Source organism: Oncorhynchus nerka, linkage group LG20, assembly GCF_034236695.1.
Source record: "Oncorhynchus nerka isolate Pitt River linkage group LG20, Oner_Uvic_2.0, whole genome shotgun sequence".
Classification (NCBI taxonomy): Eukaryota; Metazoa; Chordata; class Actinopteri; order Salmoniformes; family Salmonidae; genus Oncorhynchus; species Oncorhynchus nerka.
Genome location: NC_088415.1, coordinates 36,460,501 through 36,472,896, shown reverse-complemented (window position 1 = coordinate 36,472,896; position 12,396 = coordinate 36,460,501). Strand labels below are relative to the sequence as shown.

Here is a 12,396-nt window from a genome sequence, read left to right as displayed (position 1 = left end):
TCTTCTCCTCCTATGTTCCTCTGGCGATGTAGAGGGGAATCCAGGCCCTGCAGTGCCTAGCTCCACTCGTATTCCCCAGGCGCTCTCTTTTGATGACTTCTGTAACCGTAATAGCCTTGGTTTCATGCATGTTAACATTAGAAGCCTCCTCCCTAAGTTTGTTCTATTCACTGTTTTAGCACACTCTGCCAACCCGGATGTTCTAGCTGTGTCTGAATCCTGGCTTAGGAAGACCACCAAAAATTCAGAAATTTTAATTCCAAACTACAACATTTTCAGACAAGATAGAACTGCCAAAGGGGGCGGTGTTGCAATCTACTGCAAAGATAGCCTGCAGAGTTCTGTCCTACTATCCAGGTCTGTACCCAAACAATTTGAACTTCTACTTTTAAAAATCCACCTCTCTAAAAACAAGTCTCTCACCGTTGCCGCCTGCTATAGACCAGCCTCTGCCCCCAGCTGTGCTCTGGACACCATATGTGAACTGATTGCCCCCCATCTATCTTCAGAGCTTGTGCTGCTAGGTGACCTAAACTGGAACATGCTTAACACCCCAGCCATCCTACAATCTAAACTTGATGCCCTCAATCTCACACAAATTATCAATGAACCTACCAGGTACCCCCCCAAAGCCTTAAACACGGGCACCCTCATAGATATCATCCTAACCAACTTCCCCTCTAAATACACCTCTGCTGTCTTCAACCAAGATCTCAGCGATCACTGCCTCATTGCCTGCATCCGTAATGGGTCAGCGGTCAAACGACCTCCACTCATCACTGTAAAACGATCCCTGAAACACTTCAGCGAGCAGGCCTTTCTAATCGACCTGGCCGGGGTATCCTGGAAGGATATTGATCTCATCCCGTCAGTAGAGGATGGCTGGATATTTTTTTGAAATGCCTTCCTAACAATCTTAAATAAACATGCCCCATTCAAGAAATTTAGAACCAGGAACAGATATAGCCCTTGGTTCTCCCCAGACCTGACTGCCCTTAACCAACACAAAAACATCCTATGGCGTTCTGCATTAGCATCGAACAGCCCCCGTGATATGCAGCTGTTCAGGGAAGCTAGAAACCGTTATACACAGGCAGTTAGAAAAGCCAAGGCTAGCTTTTTCAAGCAGAAATTTGCTTCCTGCAACACTAACTCAAAAAAGTTCTGGGACACTGTAAAGTCCATGGAGAATAAGAACACCTCCTCCCAGCTGCCCACTGCACTGAAGATAGGAAACACTGTCACCACTGATAAATCCACCATAATTGAGAATTTCAATAAGCATTTTCTACGGCTGGCCATGCTTTCCACCTGGCTACTCCTACCCCGGTCAACAGCACTGCACCCCCAACAGCAACTCGCCCAAGCCTTCCCCATTTCTCCTTCTCCCAAATCCATTCAGCTGAAGTTCTGAAAGAGCTGAAAATCTGGACCCCTACAAATCAGCCGGGCTAGACAATCTGGACCCTTTCTTTCTAAAATTATCTGCCGAAATTGTTGCCACCCCTATTACTAGCCTGTTCAACCTCTCTTTCGTGTCGTCTGAGATTCCCAAAGATTGGAAAGCAGCTGCGGTCATCCCCCTCTTCAAAGGGGGGGACACTCTTGACCCAAACTGCTACAGACCTATATCTATCCTACCATGCCTTTCTAAGGTCTTCGAAAGCCAAGTCAACAAACAGATTACCGACCATTTCGAATCTCACCATACCTTCTCTGCTATGCAATCTGGTTTCAGAGCTGGTCATGGGTGCACCTCAGCCACGCTCAAGGTCCTAAACGATATCTTAACCGCCATCGATAAAAAACATTACTGTGCAGCCGTATTCATTGATCTGGCCAAGGCTTTCGACTCTGTCAACCACCAGATCCTCATCGGCAGACTCGACAGCCTTGGTTTCTCAAATGATTGCCTCGCCTGGTTCACCAACTACTTCTCTGATAGAGTTCAGTGTGTCAAATCGGAGGGTCTGCTGTCCGGACCTCTGGCAGTCTCTATGGGGGTGCCACAGGGTTCAATTCTTGGACCGACTCTCTTCTCTGTATACATCAATGAGGTCGCTCTTGCTGATGGTGAGTCTCTGATCCACCTCTACGCAGACGACACCATTCTGTATACTTCCGGCCCTTCTTTGGACACTGTGTTAACAACCCTCCAGGCAAGCTTCAATGCCATACAACTCTCCTTCCGTGGCCTCCAATTGCTCTTAAATACAAGTAAAACTAAATGCATGCTCTTCAACCGATCGCTACCTGCACCTACCCGACTGTCCAACATCACTACTCTGGACGACTCTGACTTAGAATACGTGGACAACTACAAATACTTAGGTGTCTGGTTAGACTGTAAACTCTCCTTCCAGACCCATATCAAACATCTCCAATCCAAAGTTAAATCTAGAATTGGCTTCCTATTTCGCAACAAAGCATCCTTCACTCATGCTGCCAAACATACCCTTGTAAAACTGACCATCCTACCAATCCTCGACTTTGGCGATGTCATTTACAAAATAGCCTCCAATACCCTACTCAACAAATTGGATGCAGTCTATCACAGTGCAATCCGTTTTGTCACCAAAGCCCCATGTACTACCCACCATTGCGATCTGTACGCTCTCGTTGGCTGGCCCTCGCTTCATACTTGTCGCCAAACCCACTGGCTCCATGTCATCTACAAGACCCTGCTAGGTAAAGTCCCCCCTTATCTCAGCTCGCTGGTCACCATAGCATCTCCCACCCGTAGCACACGCTCCAGCAGGTATATCTCTCTAGTCACCCCCAAAACCAATTCTTTCTTTGGCCGCCTCTCCTTCCAGTTCTCTGCTGCAAATAACTGGAACGAACTACAAAAATCTCTGAAACTGGAAACACTTTTCTCCCTCACTAGCTTTAAGCACCAACTGTCAGAGCATTTTACAGATTACTGCACCTGTACATAGCCCACCTATAATTTAGCCCAAACAACTACCTCTTTCCCAACTGTATTTAATTAATTTATTTATTTTGCTCCTTTGCACCCCATTATTTTTATTTAACACCGTATCACTCTCGTGATTATTTCTCCCCTGTTTTCAGGTACTTTATTTATGATAAAAATAGTAATTTAAATGTTATAACTCGCTAACATGTCAAGAGTGTTTAAGGTGTGTCTTAGTAACGTCTTGAGGAAGTTAGAGTTAAGTTTGAAGAGAGTAATATTAGCCCTGCTCGGTTGAAGTGAAGAATAGCATCTTACTGAGAGTAGCTGCCATTTTATGTCGATTGTGAATGAACATGTGCGTTGTTAATGTTAGGGCTAGCCCTGAATACTGCCCCTTCTGGAGGAATTCGGCACCCATATAAACCATGATAAATTTTTGTCAAAAGTTGCTAATATATGCAATTAAAAATTGTTATCGAATAGGAAACACTCTAAAGCTTATAAAACCGTTTAAATTTTGTCTCTAGCTAAAGCAGAACTGTCTCTCTTGTAATGGGAAAAGTTGCCTCACTTTGACGTTTGTTTAAGCGTGAAGCCTGCTTTCGATGAGGCCTGTAACTGCGAGAATCACGTTGAGACGTTCAGCGTGATCCCGGTGACGCACAAAAAAATTCACCAATGGGAGATTGAAGATTTCTCTCTCTTTCTCCCAGGACAGACTGAACAACGTAAGTTTGCTGTAGAATAACATGTTAATTATAAACATAGTTTGATAAGTTTACTCGAAATATAATGTATAATGAAATTTGTACATTTCTGTCTAGTTTGAGAACAAGTATTAACCCTTCCACGAAGAACAGCCATGTTTTAATAGAGGAGTCATCTAACTGGCGCCGACTCTCTATTATAGCCTAGTAAACGCCAAATGTAACTTTTAGAAGAAGTTTATCTTGTACATATGTAAAACATGCATAATTAGTCAAAGTTTATGATGTTTCCTTGTTTGCTGACGTTATCTGCCGGAGACATTGGAGTAGCATTTTTTGAACGATGCATAATTGTAAACAGAGATTTATGATATATATTGCATATTATTGAAAAAAAAATGAATGTACTGTGTAACATGTTATATTACTGTCATCTGATGAAGATTTCAAAAGGTTAGTGAAATTATTTTTCTTTAATCCTGTTTGTTGATTGTATTTTTTCCTACTTGGCTAAGCTAATGAAGTATGTATGCATGGTGGTTGGACATAAATATGTGCTATGTTTTCGCCGAAAACATTTTAGAAATCTGACTTGCTGGGTAGATAAATAACTTCTTTATCTTTCATTTGAGCCATTTTTCAAGCGATTCTGTGGAAAATATTTTTAGGAATTTCATTACAGCTCAGGGGGGGTGGGGTGAGTTCCCAAAGGGGAACTAGTAGCCCTAACAGGTTTTAATAAGATATTTTGCTGTGTTATTTTTATAATGGTTTTCTGTTGTCTAAACGTTGAATTGAGAATACAACACCGTATCACTTTCAGGGGCATAAACACATGTTGAAATTTGATCGTCTCAATTCAGGGATCAAAATATCAACAACAATCTGTAATTTTGACAGCATTTTAGGAACATTTTTAGTTGTATTTTCAACAACAACAAAAAATACATGATCCATTTGATTGTATTTTCCATGCTACCTAGAACATTTTAAGGCATCATTATTATACCACTTACAAATGAATTTATGCCCAATTCAAATGACAGAACATTAATTTTAGGGTACATTTCTGCATAACATTTAAAGGACACATACATAAGGCATACTTGGGTCATTTTATTGTGTTCTTCACACCGCCTCAAACATTTTAAGCCATCATATAAGTGATAATGCCCGAGAAGCTGGTGTTTGGAGGATATATTGGCACGGGTGTTTTCGGCCTGAGATGAAGTCCAATATATTCTCCAAACACCGGCTTTGTGGGCATTATCACTTTTATACAACGGGTTACGAACATATTCAAATAATTATTGATATATTTTCATTAAAAATTTTATTTTGATGAATTTATTCATACCCTTTCATCCTTCCACAAGATATAGTCTTATACAAATCTAGGGTTGCTACCCAAGCTGGCTAATCATTTGTTCTATCGGTTCGGTTGCCAGAGACGCGACCCAGTCATTCAGTCTTTTTGTTCCGTATCCATGGACGCGACCCAGTCGTACGTTCTAAATGTTCCATTGCCATACTGGCCTGGCAACGTTCTTATCCCTTGCTTGCTAACTAGCCAGCTACAGCTAACTTACAGTCAAGTCAAACAGTGCAGACAGAAAACAGCAAAGTAGTTGCATTTGTTTACTCTTTTTTCTACTGACATTTATTTGAATACATCCATAACAATGAGCTAATGAGGTGCGATTTCACCTGGCATAGAAAATGTGCTCTCTCATCAGGACACTGTTGTTCAGAGGAGCTAGCCAACAACACAGCTAACACAATCACTTCAAACTGAAGCTGGAAAGACTGCAAACTAGCTGCACTTCATTTCGTTTTACTTGCTTTTTATTGACATTTCTTTGTATATATCCATAAAAATGATGCCAGCTGATTCATGATTTCGACTGCCTGCCTGTCTGTCTCGTCCCGACTCCCGACACGTTCATTACTATGGGACAGCTAGAGATCGAATTTGAATATTGAAACAATGTTGCAAATGTCGGAGAGATAGACAGTAAGGTTTATACAAATATTCGCTGTTGAAAACTAAATGTTGGTCTAAAAGAAATGTAAGATAATGTCTAGAAGCTTTTTATAGTGGAGATCAAGTTTAGAAATTACCTGGCTGGGCTGATGAGACAGTGGATTGCGCAGTCAGATGGAACAGAGTAAATAGGCATTTTAATGTAATAGATGTAGCCGTTGGTAACCTGTGGAATAGCCACCAGATGGAATGCGGTTTTAACTTATTCGAGATAGGGGGCGCTCTTTTAAACAAGATATTTTGTCACGAAAGGATGCTCGACTATGCATGTAATTGACAGCTTTGGAAAGAAAAAACTCTGACGTTTCCATAACTGCAAAGATATTATCTGTGAGTGCCCCAGAACTAATGCTACAGGCGAAACCAAGATGAAGTTTCATACAGGAAATGCCCCAGATTCTGAAGGCGCTGTGTTCCAATGTCTCCTTATATGGCTGTGAATGTGCCAGGAATGAGCCTGCCCTTTGTGTCGTTTCCCCATGGTGTCCGCAGCATTGTGACGTATTTGTAGGCATATCATTGGAAGATTGACCATAAGAGACTACATTTACCAGGTGTCCGCCCGGTGTCCTGTGTTGAAATGATTGCGTAATCTTTCAAATGCAAATCAATTTATAACATTTTTGACATGCGTTTTTCTGGATGTTTTTGTTGTTATTCTGTCTCTCACTGTTCAAATAAACCTACCATCATGGGAAAATCAAAAGAAATCAGCCAAGACCTCAGAAAAAAAATTGTAGACCTCTGCAAGTCTGGTTCATCCTTGGGAGCAATTTCCAAACGCTGAAGGTACCACGTTCATCTGTACAAACAATAGTACACAAGTATAAACACCATGGAACCACGCAGCCGTCATACCGCTCAGGAAGGAGACTCGTTCTGTCTCCTAGAGATGAATGTACTTTGGTGCGAAAAGTGCAAATCAATCCCAGAACAACAGCAAAGGACCTTGTGAAGATGCTGGAGGAAACAGGTACAAACGTATCTATATCCACAGTAAAAACGAGTTCTATATTGACATAACCTGAAAGGCCGCTCAGCAAAGAAGAAGCCACTGCTCCAAAACCACCATAAAAAAGCCAGACTACGATTTGTAACTGCACATGGGGACAAATATCGTACTTTTTGGAGAAATGTCCTCTGGTCTGATGAAACAAAAATAGAACTGTTTGGCCATAATGACCATTGTTATGTTTGGAGGGAAAAGGTGGAGCTGAAGTACACCATCCCAACCGTGAAGCACGGGGGTGGCAGGATCATGCTGTGGGGATGCATTGCTGCAGGAGGGACTGGTGCACTTCACAAAATAGATGGCATCATGAGGAGGTAAAATTAGGTGGATATATTGAAGCAACATCTCAAGACATCAGTCAGGAAGTTAAACTTTGGTCGCAAATGGGTCTTCCATATGGACAATTACCCCAAGCATACTTCCAAAGTTATGGCAAAATGGCTTAAGGACAACAAAGTCAAGGTATTGGAGTGGCCATCATAAAGCCCTGACCTCAATTCTATAGAGCATTTGTGGGCAGAACTGTAAAAGCGTGTGAGAGCAAGGAGGCCTACACACCTGATTCAGTTACACCAGCTCTGTCAGGAGGAATGGGCCAAAGTCACCTAACTTATTGTGGGAAGCTTGTGGTAGGCTACCCGAAACATTTGACCCAAGTTAAACAATTTAAAGGCAATGCTACCAAATAGCAATTGAGTGTATGTAAACTTCTGACCCACTGGGAATGTGATGAAAGAAATAAAAGCTGAATTAAATAATTCTCTCTACTATTATTCTGACATTTCACATTCTTAAAATAAAGTGGTGATCCTAACTGACCTAAGACAGGTCATTTTTACTGGGATTAAATGTCAGGAATTATGAAAAACTGAGTTTAAATGTATTTGGCTAAGTGTATGTAAACTTCCGACTTCAACTGTATATGGCATCTTTGGGACATTTTATTGTTTTACAGACCTCCTCAAACATTTTAAGCCATCATTGGGCTGTATGTACCAATTATTTATGGTAATATGGCCATGTGACTCGTGTCCAGTACAGCCCCAGGCAGCTGGTTGGCGGCTGTACAAAAACCCTCAGACTTGATAGAGCTTCATACTGCTGCGATAAATTGATCAACCAAGTTGATTTCACCTGTTGACTCTCTCAATCTTAACATTAAGCCTTAACATTAAGATGTCATGTAATTTCCTTATTTTCGTTATTAGTGATATATTGGTTTAATAAATGCATCCTTATCACCTTTACCTTTTATGTTATGCAACCTGCTTATGATCTCTCTCCTTTGCTGCAGAACCATACACAAATCCAACTTTACCATGTCAACCCACAAGTCCTTAATAAATATGTGAACTTTGGCACTATCTCTGTCAGAGAGTAATAGGATACGGCATGTGTCAAAATTGATTGATTGCTGACCTTATGACCTGATGACGTGTACTGAATATGTGCCCCCCCGCCCCGCCCCCCCTGTTCGTGTGGTCATGTGTTAGAGGGTGTTTGAACTTTTGGGGCCCATGCTCCCCTCCACCCCCCAGTTTTATCTCCCTTATGGTTGTTATCTATGAAGCAGGAATGTCTGGGGGTATAGATAGCGCTGGGGCCTCAGCATTATAAATGTCCAGAACAAGCCATTTTTAAGACCTGAATATGTGTGTGTGTGTGGGTGTGTGTGAGAAACAAGGAATGTGTGTGGGTGTGTGTGTGTGTTAGAAACAAGGTCCCTTGGGCATTGTGTCCATTTCAGGCTTTAAACAACAATTAAACAGCCATCTAAATAATGTTTCTCAGCCTAGTTTCCTATTGAGTTCTCTTTATATGTACAGGCACAGAGCTTCCAGATGGCTCCAGCCTAAGGATTTTCAGTGCATGTACACACGGGGAGATTAGAACCCCAAAGAAAAGATCCTAAAGGTACTTTCAGATTCAGGTTTATCATGACAGCCGCTTTATGAAAGGCATTTACTTATGGCTAAACAGCTTCTACACAGTTTATTAATTAATGCTGTGGGATGAAATTAGGTGTTTCTAGGAGGTCTTAAACAGATCTACAGTGAAACAAACATGTACACTTTACACACATATTTATTGACTTTTAAAAAGACCACAGTAACATGACAGAATTTGTGCAAAGGCAACGAAATCTGCTAGGGGATATTAAATGTACAACAGTAGTATTCTGTAACAAGCAATACGTGTTAAACATAAGGGACATGCAATCATGACAGCTGCTTTATGAAAGGCCTTTAATTAGGTGTTTCTAGGAGGGCTTAAACAAATATACAGTGAAACAAACATGGACACTTTACACACATTTTTATTGACTTTTAAAAAGACCACAGTAACATGACAGAATTTGTGCAAAGGCAACGAAATCTGCTAGGGGATATTAAATGTACAACAGTAGTATTCTGTAACAAGCAATACGTGTTAAACATAAGGGACATGCAATCATGACAGCTGCTTTATGAAAGGCCTTTACTTATGGCTAAACAGCTTCTACACAGCTTATTAATTAATGCTGTGTGATGAAATTAGGTGTTTCTAGGAGGTCTTAAACAGATCTACAGTGAAACAAACATGTACACTCTACACACATATTTATTGACTTTTAAAAAGACCACAGTAACATGACAGAATTTGTGCAAATGCGACGAAATCGGCTAGTAGATATTAAATGTACAACAGTAGTATTCGGTAACAAGCAATACGTGTTAAACATGAGGCACAGGCAATCATGACAGCCTCTTTATGAAAGGCCTTTAACTATGGCTAAACAGTTTTCTACACATCTTATTCATTAATGATGTGGGCATACCCAGGATTTACAGGCAGAACGTTTGATCTACACAGGGAGGGAAAACTTACGGAGTTATGATGGAGCGGGCAAGCGTCTTTGAGTTGGTGAATTCGAAACGAATAATGGTCTTGTAGCTCCCTTCAGTAACCACGAGCACAACCGTTCCATGATTTTAACTGGCGGCTTTATTCTGTAGTTTCAGTGAGAATTATCCCCTTCAGTGAGAACTATAAAGTAAATTAAAAATACAGTTAAGCACACTCTTACAACATTATCTTAGGAGTGACTTATTAGCTTGGTATAACTCTGAAGTGCTTACATACATAACAGTTTAACCGGCGTTATAACGGGTTCAGATTAAACACATGAATAAAGGAAAAAATACCTCATTGGCTGCTTATTACAGAAGGGAGGAAATCAAACTTCACACTTATTATTCCTGGCATGAATTCACACTTCATCCTAACATACACTCTTCAACCTTTATGAACTACACCCGATGACATGAAAACTTAGCTAACGCAGCGCAGGATTGCCTTCCCTACAAAAGTGTGTTGCTACAATAAGGATCCCGTTACAACAGTATTAGCTACGTAGTTCCGCTTGTATTATCATTTTCCCCGCACAGCGGACACATAAACAATACAAACAAAAGACAACGACATAACCTGTAAGTCTAACTGTCAGTTACAGGTCGGGGCTAACAGGACCCTTTATCTGTAAGAAATAGTAAACATTTTGGAATTATAACATGTGTTAAAATGTAGGTACTAAATATTTGGAATTAAATCACTGGTTTTAAAAATGTATGTCACGCTTAACGATAGGGGAAGAGGTCATTTCATATTTCGTTTTAGGGGGGGTTATTAACTTTATGGAAAACAATATTCACACAAACAACACCGCTTAGAGCAGCTTGGAGATTATTAGCCATGTAAGCGGGGAGCAAAAGAGCGGATTTAACCAACTCTGTACAAACCCCGACACGGGGTATGATAACTCTGACGCGTACGTCTAATGATTATTGTAGATGTTTACAACTGAGGGAGTTGACAGTAGGTCAATGAGATGTATAAAGGCAAATTGACATAACGGACCTCAAAGACCAACAGCCTACTTAATAATATAGAATGCAGGGGTGTGTAATGAACATGTAACCATTATAAAACTAAAACAAACAAAAAAATGTCTCGAAACACACCCATAGTTAGGGACAGAACGTGGAGCATATACTTTAACACTGTTACCACAGCTTTGGCGCAAACCCCACAGCCCCGAATATTTAGCTGCCAGGACAGATTAAAAAAGAGATGTGAATAAGGGAATCCCTCCTAATAGATATTTCTGAAGGCTACTGGACATAGGTGATTGGGAAGCGACTGTTAGACGTAGATTCTCAGAAGCAATTTATAGTCTTTCCTACAATGGTATGTTATAAAGTTTGTAATAATGTACAACTGTAGGTCTCCAATTGTTTTTACATAAAAACACTAATGATGCATGTTTAAATAGTAGTACAATTTGGTAATTAATTCGAACATGTCTTTAAAAAGTTAGTACTATATATTTTGGGTCTTAAATCAATGGTTTTAAAACAGTATCTCACCCTTTAACGAAGGGAAAATGTCCTTTCCAGCCATCAACCACGTCTGTCACGAAGAAAAAAATACAGAAAATCCGGGTGCGTGCGTGCGTGAGTGTGCGGTACAACTGTAGGCCTCCAATGTTTTTACATAAAATACTAATGATTCTTGTTTAAATAGTAGTACAATTTGGTCATTAATTCTAACACGTCTTTAAAACGTATGTACTAAATATTTTGGAATTAAATCACTGGTTTAAAAAATGTATCTCACCCTTTAACGATAGGAAAATGTCCTTTCCCGACATCACCCCGGTCTGTCACAAAGAAAAAAGACACGGAAAATCAGGGTGCGTGCATGAGTGTGCGTGTGACGGAGCAGCAGGAGTGTGTGTGTGTGTGTGTTTGTTTCAAAAACAAAGGGTGTGGGTGTGTGTTCAACAGGGGCCCAAGCATGTAGCCCCATTCTATCTGTAGAGAATCGTTTGAAACCAAGGTGTGCACTATCATGCATAAGGCATGTCGAGATATCAGCCGACCACCCGGGGTTAAACATAGATATCTCTAATCTGCGGCCGGTGACCCCCCACCCCGGTTGCAGACAGAATGTCTCGACATCCCCTCCTGTTGTTTGAATTCATAGCCTGTGTTCTCTAAACCAAATATCCTGTATCGGAGGAACCGATGAAACAGACAGTATTAGGTCTTTTTGTATGAAAGGTCTACGAACGTTGGAACATCTACAACTATTGAAGATGCAAAAAGGGGTTTTCAGAAAAACATTTGGTTTGCAGATATGTATTATTATAAAAATAATATAACATTATTATCATAATCTAAAACACTTTAAAGGAGCTCTAATTCAAACATGCAAGGATATATATATATATATATATATAAACATGTATATAACATATATATATATATGATACGATTACCCACTTTAAAACTGTTGCTGCAAAATCACTTCTCAATGTGGGTACATTTCAAGCTTTCAACAACAATAAACCAACCAGCTCAATAATGTTTCTCAGACTTACACACTGTTGAGTTTTCCTAGTTAGTAAAGAAACAACCACTAAGTCAAAACACACACAAAAAAAGTTTTGGTTAATTGATAGGTGTTCAATTCTGTGGACTGAGAATCCAAAATACTTTGCACAACATATACATTAACCATGAAAACGGGAGTTACCCATGATATACACTATTGTGTTCTATGTTGGTAGGTCTAATAGACAGATATATTGTATACATTGATAATATTATTTTGTCAGAAATTCAAGCCGTTGATACAGTTGTGTACTCTATCGCCCGCCCTGCTGCTCGTG

At 40.3% G+C, this 12,396-nt stretch overlaps 1 long non-coding RNA gene across 1 annotated transcript; it reads right to left on the bottom strand.

Moving 5' to 3' along the window:
* Window positions 1-8,750: 8,750 nt before the first annotated feature.
* LOC135562954 (uncharacterized) lies at window positions 8,751-11,932 on the bottom strand. Its single transcript, XR_010460169.1, has 2 exons — window positions 11,090-11,932; window positions 8,751-9,710 (listed from the first exon to the last, which is right to left on the bottom strand). It is a non-coding gene; the product is annotated as an uncharacterized LOC135562954 (long non-coding RNA).
* Between the last annotated feature and the right edge of the window lie 464 nt (window positions 11,933-12,396).